Source organism: Theobroma cacao, chromosome 9, assembly GCF_053813885.1.
Source record: "Theobroma cacao isolate CCN51 chromosome 9, ASM5381388v1, whole genome shotgun sequence".
NCBI lineage: Eukaryota > Viridiplantae > Streptophyta > Magnoliopsida > Malvales > Malvaceae > Theobroma > Theobroma cacao.
In genome coordinates, this window is record NC_142647.1 from 8115035 (window position 1) to 8126095 (window position 11061).

Sequence of the window (11061 nt, forward strand, 5' to 3'; positions counted from 1 at the left end):
ATCGGGCCCGTGACAACCGCCGCGGCGTCCCGATAAGCACTCATTACCCCGAATGCCGATCGAAACCCCGCAAGGCTTAGCATCAACTTTCGCATCTCCCCGGTGAGCGACAGTTATTAAATCTCGCATTTCAAGAAATCATAAGTTGTTTCCAACTCAAAATAATAAAAATATTATTTTCTAGCTCACTGGGGCATTTTCGTCATTTTTTTTTTGAAATTTCGAAATCCGAAAAAATGTAATATGTAAGTGGAAACACATATTTCATGATTTAAATTAAATTTTGAAGTCTAAAACATTCGTTTAAAGTAAAATTATAGCTATTTGAATATAATAAAAATATTAAATAAAATATTCTATTTTCTTAAAACACAATATTTTCAAAGTCTTCCTAAAATAACTTTTGTAGCGTAAGAGTAAAATAAATTTATTCATATAGTAATAAAGATAATTAAAGTATGAAATTTCGTTTACAGTGACACGTGGGCCCCCAACTAACCAAGAAGGTGTAGAGCTACGAACCCTTACTTCCTATGATGCAACTCCGAGATTAATTCTCGTCTTAATCAACTATCAACAAACTGTCCTGAGCCTGAAAAATGGATAGGAAGAGGGGTGAGATTAAATAATCCCAGTGAGTAAACAATTGCCATCAAAAGCATCTAAAGCCGAGTAGATGGAGACAATATAAAAACGTTATATCTCAATAATGTTCATAACACAAAATTCGTTTCAATCTATACCAAATAATTTCTTTTCATCAAAATTTTCCCGACTTATGAATTTTTTTAAACTTGGCCCCTGCCAATATCATTCTCGTGGGTACCTTTGTCAAGGTATCCCACTGAGACCGCCAAGGCTGTTCAATGACCCATACCCATAAACATGTTTTCACATTTGACACACAGCCGTTCCCTGGCGTTGGCTGAGTCTCACTCTCACGTGGTGGCCCGAACGTGAGGTGCACTCAAATCATACCTCAAGAGATACTTCACCCAACATCTCCCTCTGGAGGTAAGTATATAATTGAGTTACCGTGCCCCTCTCATAGGCTGTCTACGGAAACCCCCACCACTGCAGTGACCGTTTAATATACCACCAGATCCATAAAAATTCCAGTAGCATAATATGGCGAATAAAATGTAATCCAGTCTACCGAGACCAATCCAAAATTATTCATATATTTCATGCCAACCCCAAAAATTTAGCCATCATGCTACCATAGTGTCATAAGCCCTAATTTCAATAACATATAAAATCAAAAATTTCAACACAGTCTCCATATACTCAATTTTCCCAAAACAATATTTGATTTCAAAACCAGTATAAATCTCATTTTTATTAAAAAACATTTTAATTGGAAAACATAATATTTTATAATTTAAATTCACCATTCAATAAAAGCATCAAACAAGTATAATTACTCTAGATATTTAAGACGATAAATTGTCCACTCACAGTTCTAGGAGTCGATGTACTCCTAATCTCAGTCTTCAAGCACAATTTTGGTACTTTTACCAGTGTAATTTGCTCACCACCTATCCACAATGTACAATACATAATTCACCACATCAATGCTTGACCATTATAAAATCAATTCAGGCTCGGTATATATGCATGATATGACATGCAACTTATCCGACTACCGCTTAAATGCGGTGCTGACTTAATTCGGCCTATTACCCGATTAAATTACTAACGCGTCCAATTTAATCTCAAATTAATTTTTTTCAGTTTCTATACCTCAATTGCACCCAAATTGACTTAATGTCCCTCGGTGTGGTGCAAATTATCAGTCTTGATAGCAAATTACGAAAATACCCCTAATGGGTAAAAATTCATATTTTTGCTCCAAAAATTTCCATTATTTTTCTAGACTCATAATTCATCATTATTCATCATAATTCCTCAAATAAACATCAAGATCATCAGCCAATATTCCCCTAGAAAATTCAGCCAATAATGGTAATGGAGGAAAATAAATTCTTTTCTTGTTGTTTTGTTCCTAAATATGCTAAACTAACTTAAAACACTAACATAACTTAAAATCAAATTAATCTAACAAGTTTCTTTCTCCTAACCCATTTTTCCAGAATTGAATTCATCCTCAAATCACATGATTCAACCATGGAAAATGATGGGAAATGCATGGGAAAGGTAAAGCACAAGTCAAAATCAAGAAATTTTACCTTTGGTCACTTGTTTCCTTGAATTTTCACCAATTTTTCCTTGAATTTTCACCAATTTTTCCTTGAATTTCTCCCCCTAGGTTTTTTTTTTTCTTTTCCCCTTTGTTTTCTTGCTATGGCCGGCCATAATGAAGAGAAAATGGTGGTGTGGGCTGATTTTTATAGTTAAATAATATAATAATCTAAACTTGCCACATGTCACTACATTATTGGTCCATTTTTTAAATTCTTATCTTTCAAGCTTTAAATCTCCACCACACATTATTCCTTAAAATATCCATAACTTAGATAAAATTCTCAAACTTATCCAAAGTCTTGGTGAAGTAATTTTTGATATTTACACTTTTGCCCCCGTAAAAATCAAAAATTACATTTTTGCCCCAAAAACTGAAAAATTGCCCATAGACATATTTTTTATCCCTTATACTCATATCATTCCCCAATTTTTCAAATGTGATCTAAATTCTCTCAAAATCTCAAATTTTGTCCGCAGATGGAAAAATTACAATTTTACCCCTATATAGTGAAAATTTCAATTTGACTCCGAATTGATCCTCGAACTCCTAATTACCATTTTGAGTCATCTCTGAACTGTGAAACTCTTAATTTCACCTTAAAATTCCTATTTGAACTAGTTTGAGGCTTAATCAACTTAATGATACCATTAGGGGCAATATCGTTTTTTAACGATTTCTCGAACTTCCTAAATATATAAACATTCTATCGAGCATGTGAATGATATTATAATTATTTTACAAAGCAGGGTTTGACAGTTTTATAATCATTAATAATGTAATAAAATTTATTCTTGAGCAAATGTAAAAAGGTGAAGGTATGTATGAAAATGTACAAAAGAATAATGTAAGAGGAAAAAGGTGAACGTAAAAAGGTACAAGATAATAAGGTGTACGTGAAAAAGCATAAAAGAACAAGATAAGACTGAAAAGGAGAAATATATGGACTTTAGGAAAACTTTCTAGTAAGGGTGAGTACAATTGGACCAAACTAATGACCTAGTTGAATCAAATTCAATTTAGGTAAAACAATTCGGTTCGATAGGTTCAAAAAGTTTGGTCTAATTGATTATTTGGTTAGTTCTTTATCCTAAAATTTTTAGACCGAATTGACCAAAAGATCAAACTAATATTATATATAAAAATATTATATATATATATATATTTAAAGTTATATAAAATTTATATTTTCCTATTATTAAGTTGATGATGTGTGATGGTTGATTGTCTTGTATTAAATGATCTTATTTTGTGGATGTTAATTTATTATCTTTGTTATGTTGAATTTTGAACGTTAGAACTTAGAGTTTAAAACTCTTAAATACTAATTTGATGGCTTATGTGCAATGACATAAATATGTAAGTGAAAGGACAAATGTTATATATTTTTATATTTAAATTATTTATATATTTTATAATTATGAATAAAATTTATAAATTTCAATGTTATAATTTGCAAAAGTAAAAATGACAAGAATTCGATTCTTTTGGTCCAAAACTGAATCGACTGAACTAATTCAATGTTTGATCGATTCGATCCTACTTTAAATTTGATCGATTTTCTAAAAATGTTTGGTCCTTAGTTATGATAGACTGAAAAAATCAATTGTTCATCCCTACTTTCTAAAATATATCAAAAAGTGAAAGTAACTCATAAACCCTGTCACTTATTTCAAATTACTTTTACAAATTTAAGTGAAGTAATTATTCCACCTGAAACAATTATTCTACTTGTTCTTATTCTCATTATTCTCTATATGGCATTACACTTGATTTAAAACAATTCTCAAAAAAATAATAAGTTCATAGTTAAAATCAATTATCAACAATCTTAGATTGTGATTAGTCCTTATCAACGAGTGAAAGTTACATATATACCAGCACAATCAGGTAATAGATGCAACGAGTGAAAGTTGCATACATATGACTTAGTTTTCATAATACGAACAGGATGCAAGGTGATGGATTCTACGTCACAGTTTTTCTTCAAGTACACAAATTTAGACAGCGTAAACTTGGTACATTGTTTTTACCTTGCTAAAGTTTCATAAACTACAATATTCTCACTTTATAAGTAAAAATTTGATTTCATAAAAACTAATGCCCACAAAGTAATTATGTTTTCAATCACTCACTACTATTCTTAATGCCTACAGCCACTATTTTTTAAGTTCTCGCGTGAACCAAAAGAAAAGTGCATGAGAAAACACTCCAATTAAAATTAAATGTTTATTTGAATAAAAAGATCTACTAATTCCAATGTTCACTATTCTATCTATGGTTTGCCACATAGAATTCCAAGAACAAGTGACAAGAGATATGACCAACGTGAGGGGCATCTCGAGTGATGGATCTAATGACGAAGAAGAGTGCTATAGGAGAAATCTATATGTATTTGTGATGCTCTACACGAAGTGCTCAAATATATGATTGGGTGTCCAAATAATTAGACAATAAAGAAAAAATTCTAGACAAAAAGACACATGATAAAAAGATGAATAGTAGTAAATAAACATCTAGACATGGTTTCATCAAATATTCTGAAAAGGATTACTACTTGTGTTGAACACATATCCAAAGGATTGGTGGCCACATAGCAATCCACCATTGGGTTACGTTGCTTTTTACTGACATGTTACATAGATGACGTCTCTCAATCACGGTTCAATAACCTCAAAATTTTAAAGTAAAATATTTTAATGCGATATTTTTATTGAAATTAAGAATTTTTTTAAACTTTGAATAACCTAAATCATATTTTCGACATATTCAAATATTTATTATGAGGTATTAAAAACATTTAACTATTATAATTATTTTATATTTTTTAGATGGCTAATATAAAATCAATAATCAAAATTTCAATTTCTAATAAATTAACTATCACATAAAATAAAGATAATATAATAATATAATATAAACTCTAAATTAAAGTAAAAAAGTTTACAAAGATTATAACAGTAGTATATAATTGTTGAATGCTTATTGCAAATTGTAAATGAGACCCACAGCTTTATGAAGATAATAACATAACATATTTCTTATGTATTCTTTGAAGAAAATATGAAGTTAAAGGAAGAAAGAGCAAATGACGAAAGAAAAATTCAAAAATGGATATTATAAATTGAAAAAAAAAAGTAATTAAGAAGTGATAAAAAATTAAGATTTGTTAGATACATAATTAAAGAAGTACGAAAATATGTCATTTTATTAATTATTTTTGACTTTTACATATTTTTAATAGAAAATTAGATAATTATTTTAGAATTTATAAAGATATGGAAGTGAGAGAAAAAAATATTTATTAAGCATGAGAGAATAGGTCAATATTCTATTAATTATCTTAATTTTTACATATTTTTAATATAATTAATTATATTATTATAAAACTATGAGACCTTTTCAAATTTGGAGCCTAAAATCTCTGCTTGGGTGGCCTTACCCAAAGGCCGACCCTGAAGTCCTTATATTCAAAGCATGATCCTGAATGACATACGATCTAAACAGTGAAAAAAGGTACTCAATGTTCCAACTCTTTATCTTAACTAATGCAATTTCTCACTTTTCGTCACATTTCATTGCAATGGGATGCCAATGCAATAATTTAACGCTTACTCTCCTATTTGACTCGGATAACAAAGCAAAATGAAATTGGCAATGCATAAACAACAGAAAATACTTATGGCTATATATTATCATCTTCATGATCCTCAGTAACATCATGCTATTTCTCTACACATGCACATCATTTAATCATAATGCTTAAACCTTAGTGAAACAAACAAACAAAGACTATTTACGTTGTTACTTTTGTTATTTGTCTGTTGCTATGTTACAAGAAAAAAATTTGTATTATGAAATTATATATATGTTATAGAAGTGAATGAGGATATACACACAAGGTTAATCATATTCATAGTCTAACTCTAATTAGATATTGCAGTCTGACTTGATAATAATATTATATTATAATTTGAATTAAATATTTTGTATAACTATCTTAACACCCCTTAAACTCAACGTGATCCTATACACGTCAACTTGAGTTTGGAAACTAACTATTAAAATCGACTAGTAAAATGAGTTTTGGTGAAGATATCAACAATTTAGTTTAAAGAAATTACAGAAGCAAGATGAAGAGTCTCTTGAGTTACATGATGATGAACAAAAAGACAATCAATTTCAACATACTTGGTGTGCTCATAAAACACATCATTATGAGCAATCTAGATAGCTTTGTGGTTATGACAGTGAAAGATAGTGATAGTAATTCGGACAATGCACATATCCACTAATTATGGACAACACTAAAGCAACTTTGAAGTGACATTTGTAGGAGCATGATATTTAGACACAATGCTAAAACAAGCTATTATAGTTTCTTTCTTATTACGCCAAGAAATGAGAAAAACACCTTAAAAGAAATAATAACTCATAGTTGAACGATGATCTGTAAGATCACCTACTTAGCCAGCATTAGAATTCCTTGATAAAATCAGAGTAGAATGTGTAGAAAAGTGAAATCCATGAAAGAGTGTGCCTTTGATATAACGTAGAATATACAAAATAGTTGAAAAATGAGATGACCAGGGAACACCCATAAATTGACTGATTAAATGAACAACATAAGCAATATTAGGTTGAGTCACTATGAAATAGACTAAAATCCCAACCAAATGACGATATAAAGTAAGACCAATAATAGAGGTACCATCCATTGAAGTAAGTTCAACATTATATTCCAAAGGAGTAGAGACAATTTTGCTGTTAGTAATACTAGCTTGAGAAAGCAAGTCAAAATGTATACTTAGCTTTAGAGAGATAATAACTAAGAGTGTGCAAATCTCGATTTTTTTTTATTTTCGATTTGGTTTTTTCTAAAATCGACCAAAAAAATTAAGCATTCTAACCGATCGAACCGCATAAGGGCTAAAGTCAATTTCGGTCGATTTTTAAAGGTGGTAGTTTCGGTCGATTTCGGTTGGTTTTTATGAGTTTACTGAGAAGCACCAATAATTTGGTCTGTTGGTTTAGAGTTTAGTATGAGCGGCAAAGACTAGAGAAAGAGAGCTGGAGAGGTGAAAAAGCAAAAGAGAAATAAAGGGGGTCGGGCCGTTAGGGGGAAAGGGCAAATAAATGAATAATAGTAGCAAATTTTCACCTTTACCCTTATGGGGGGCGAAGGGGGTGTTTAATGAAAGGCATTTATGTATTTCCACCCTTTTGAAAACTAAAGCCTATCATCGACTGGTTATTTGGTCGATTCGGGGGGGAAAGAGTCCCCCTCAAGGGTCGAGCAGATCGACCGACGAGGCCAATCAAATCGATCAACGATTGCGGTCTGTTGCAACCAGGCAACCGATCGCTGCCCACCCCTATTAATAACCATCAGAGGCAAAATGCATACTTAAGGATGCTTATATATACCTTACAAAAAGTCCTAAAATCTCATTTTTGCTATTTTTCATCTCTGTATTTCTTTCTCACTATCATTCCCCATTTTCTTTCATTAAAAACTCTAACCTTTCTTAATCTTCCCTTGTTTCATGGTTGACCACTACCAACAACCTTTATTTCCCCTTTATCTTTCTACTAATTTATTTTCTTTCAAAACTTTTCATTTTCTTACAAAAAGGATCAAAAACCAAAACTCCATCCCCACACTTCTTGTTGTCGCTACCATAGTCACAAAGAGAAAACTCCATCATTCTTTCCCTTTCTCTTTACTCCACATTTTCATCCCGTTGATTCCCATTGGAATCAAATTCCTTTTTTTTCCTCTTTGAAAAAACTTGAGACTAAAAAGCCTAAAAGACCTTTTTAAAACCTCAAAAATTTCATACTTTCACTTAGGGGTGAGCATCGGTCGATTTCAATTGTGAGGAAAATCAAAACCAATCAAACTAAATCTTTAAAATAATCAACCAAAATTGATTGAGCAACATGAAAAACATTTAAACCGAAATCAACCACGGTTTGGTCGATTTCGATTGGTTATAGGTTTTATATTGCTTAAGCTTAAATGACCTAAGTTGAAAAATATCCAAGTAGCCCAATCGACCGATAATTTTTATGAGGACTTGGGCTTTATTGGACTAATGTGAAAATTTCATGTTGTTTAAGTAGGTATTTAAGTCCATATGATTTATTTTTAGTAAAAAAAGCAATAAATAAGTAAATATCATATAATTTAATTTTAAAGATTAAGGTTCCTCTTTGTTAGTCTTTACAATAAGTCGATCAGGGAATGGAATAAATGAAGGCTACTTGTGAAATTTCTTTTCCCCTATATTAAAATAAAAAAATAACCTTCGATTTTTCGGTCAGTGTCAAAGGGAGAATTCCCTTGATGATTGAACTAATCAATTGAGAAAATTGGTTGTCATAACCGATGCCTTAATTGGCATAGAATAACCAACCCATATAGGGTCGAAAATCGTTGACTTCGGTTAGTTGTGTGGTTACAATTGACTGATGCACAATCCTATTGTCATAGACTTGGAATGTTAGCCCAAAACCGCGCACCACTTAACCTTGTATGTGAAGACTAGCAAGCCTTAATTCATGATAATGCTTCCCTGTATGTGAAAACAAAGTAAGCCTTAATTCATAATAATGCGGAAGCATAAGCCAAAGATGAATGTAATTTAGAGAAATAATAAATGTATTATTCTTAAAGGCAAACAATACCAAAGACCTATGCTAAATGCTTATGAAATAGTTTGGTGGTCTAAAAAGAGATCTTAAGAGGATTCTTTATAGTGAGATAATTCTTGCTAATTTTGATAGAATTATAGAAAAACACAATTAAGGATATTGTTTAATTTTTAAATTACTTGTAATGTAAGTAAAATAAATAGCTAATAAAGAAAGATTAAATAAAGATATAATCTAATCCTAATAGTCCTAGCCACCTAGCAGCTTTATTACAAAGAGTCCTAACTCTAATCAGCAACCCCAAGTAGTGTCCATGTGCGTGGCTCCCTGTGCGTAGCCTCCATGTGCACGACTTTCCTTACGCGCAATGCCCATGTGTGCAGCTCCTATGAGTGCAGCATGTGTACCGCATAGCAGTTTTATTACAAAAAAGTCCTAACTCTAATTAGCAACCCTAAGTGGTGCTGTGTGCGGCTTCTTACACACAGCCTCCGTGTGCGTGGCTTTCCTTATGCGCGACGTCCATATGCATGGCTCCTGTGCATTCAGCATGTGTGCAGCCTTTGTGCACGTAGCCTTTATGCATGCATCTCCCATGCATGCGAGCCTTGCACGCCAATTTGTTGCCCCAGGCTCGCTAGTCTGCAACTTCGGTCAGCCCACTGTGTCGTGCCTTGTGTGTGCACCCAATCTTGCGGGCGTCCTACACACACGACAACCCCACTCACTGTTGACTCGATGGTTGCCTGAATTGGACTCGCTTGGGGTGTCACTGACTCTTACCCAATTCTCAATATCTTTTTTGTGATGATTTTTTGTATCTTGAGGTTTTTGAAAAAGATTATTCTTAATCTTAAATCTAGGATATTCTTTTTTTAAAAAAAAAGTTTTGAATTTTAGTATTAAAATTTCTTTTTTTTTATTTTTTAGTGGATTGTGTTGTTTTTGGAATTTTTGTGATAGCTTATGGGCAACGTATGGTTGTTTATAGTTGTGTCATATGTTTGTGAGGGTAGTTTTTCTAGTTTCATTTAAAAAAAAAACGATTTAAAAAAAACGTGTGAGAGTCAATTAAGGACTTGCTAATGGTCAATTGGGAGCCTATCAAGGATTACTACAGTGATTTTAGTTTAATTGCATGTATTTTAGCGAAAGTGTATAAAAAATAATAAAAATATATTTTAATTATTCAATAATAATTGATAATTAGAGATTGAGGCCAGAGAGTTTAGCTTTTTTAAATTTAATTACATGAATTTTTAGAACACAACAACTTTTAGATGAAATTCTCGAAATTTTCAATTTGAAAAATAAATGAAATAGGTAAAGGAATAAACCCCAATTAAATAAATAATAAATATATCCATAATATAAATAATAATCAATTAAAAAGTTATATCCATATATATTAGATTTACTTGACTATTATTTTTAATGAAAAGCTATTGAGTTTTGGATTAGAGACCAACAAATAGCCTTACGTCCCATAATCTCATTTTCCTTTTTTTTGAAAATTTAAATTTAAATTTTTTTTTAAGTTACTCGTTTTAAATAATTTTATAATCATATAAATGCTTTTAAATCGAAATCTTTAGTGTTTTTTGTTCAAACCTATATAATTGGATGTTTGCATGAGCAAATGTGAAGCGGATGTCATCCATTAAAAAAAAATTCATATATAGTCATTTATGTCATCGAAAGTTTTATTACTCGTTTTAACGGATTTTATAATTTTATAAATAATTTTAAATAGAATTTTTTTTTATTTTTTGATTAAAATAATTCATAATTAGATGCTTGTATTAAAAAATGTGAAGTAGATGTCATTAATTGACAAAAAAATTCTATTTATAATCACTTACGTTTTCGAAAGTCTTTTTACTCAATTTAAATGATTTTATAATCTTGTAAATAATTTTAAATCAAAATCTTTTTTATTCTTAAAATTGGATCCAATGGTTGTTGAACTCTGAACTTTTGATCACATTTTCATGTGAAATACATGATTATTTATAATTTAAAATTGATTTAATTTTTCATATATTATTTGTTTGACAAATTTTAGTAACCACGTTTTCGCTTTTATAAATAATAAACTTTACTTAAAAAAAGCTAATGATAATAAAAATAAATATTTTTATTTAATTCTTTATTCCTACTTTATTCTTGCTTATTGGGAGTTTTATACTTCTTCCCTCGTA

The 11061-nt window shown here is 30.7% G+C and overlaps 1 long non-coding RNA gene across 1 annotated transcript; it reads right to left on the bottom strand.

Annotated features, from left to right (window-relative positions):
• Nucleotides 1-327: 327 nt before the first annotated feature.
• LOC148760677 (uncharacterized) lies at nucleotides 328-2307 on the bottom strand. The gene is made up of 3 exons (XR_016028623.1): nucleotides 2190-2307; nucleotides 1459-1538; nucleotides 328-592 (listed from the first exon to the last, which is right to left on the bottom strand). It is a non-coding gene; the product is annotated as an uncharacterized LOC148760677 (long non-coding RNA).
• Between the last annotated feature and the right edge of the window lie 8754 nt (nucleotides 2308-11061).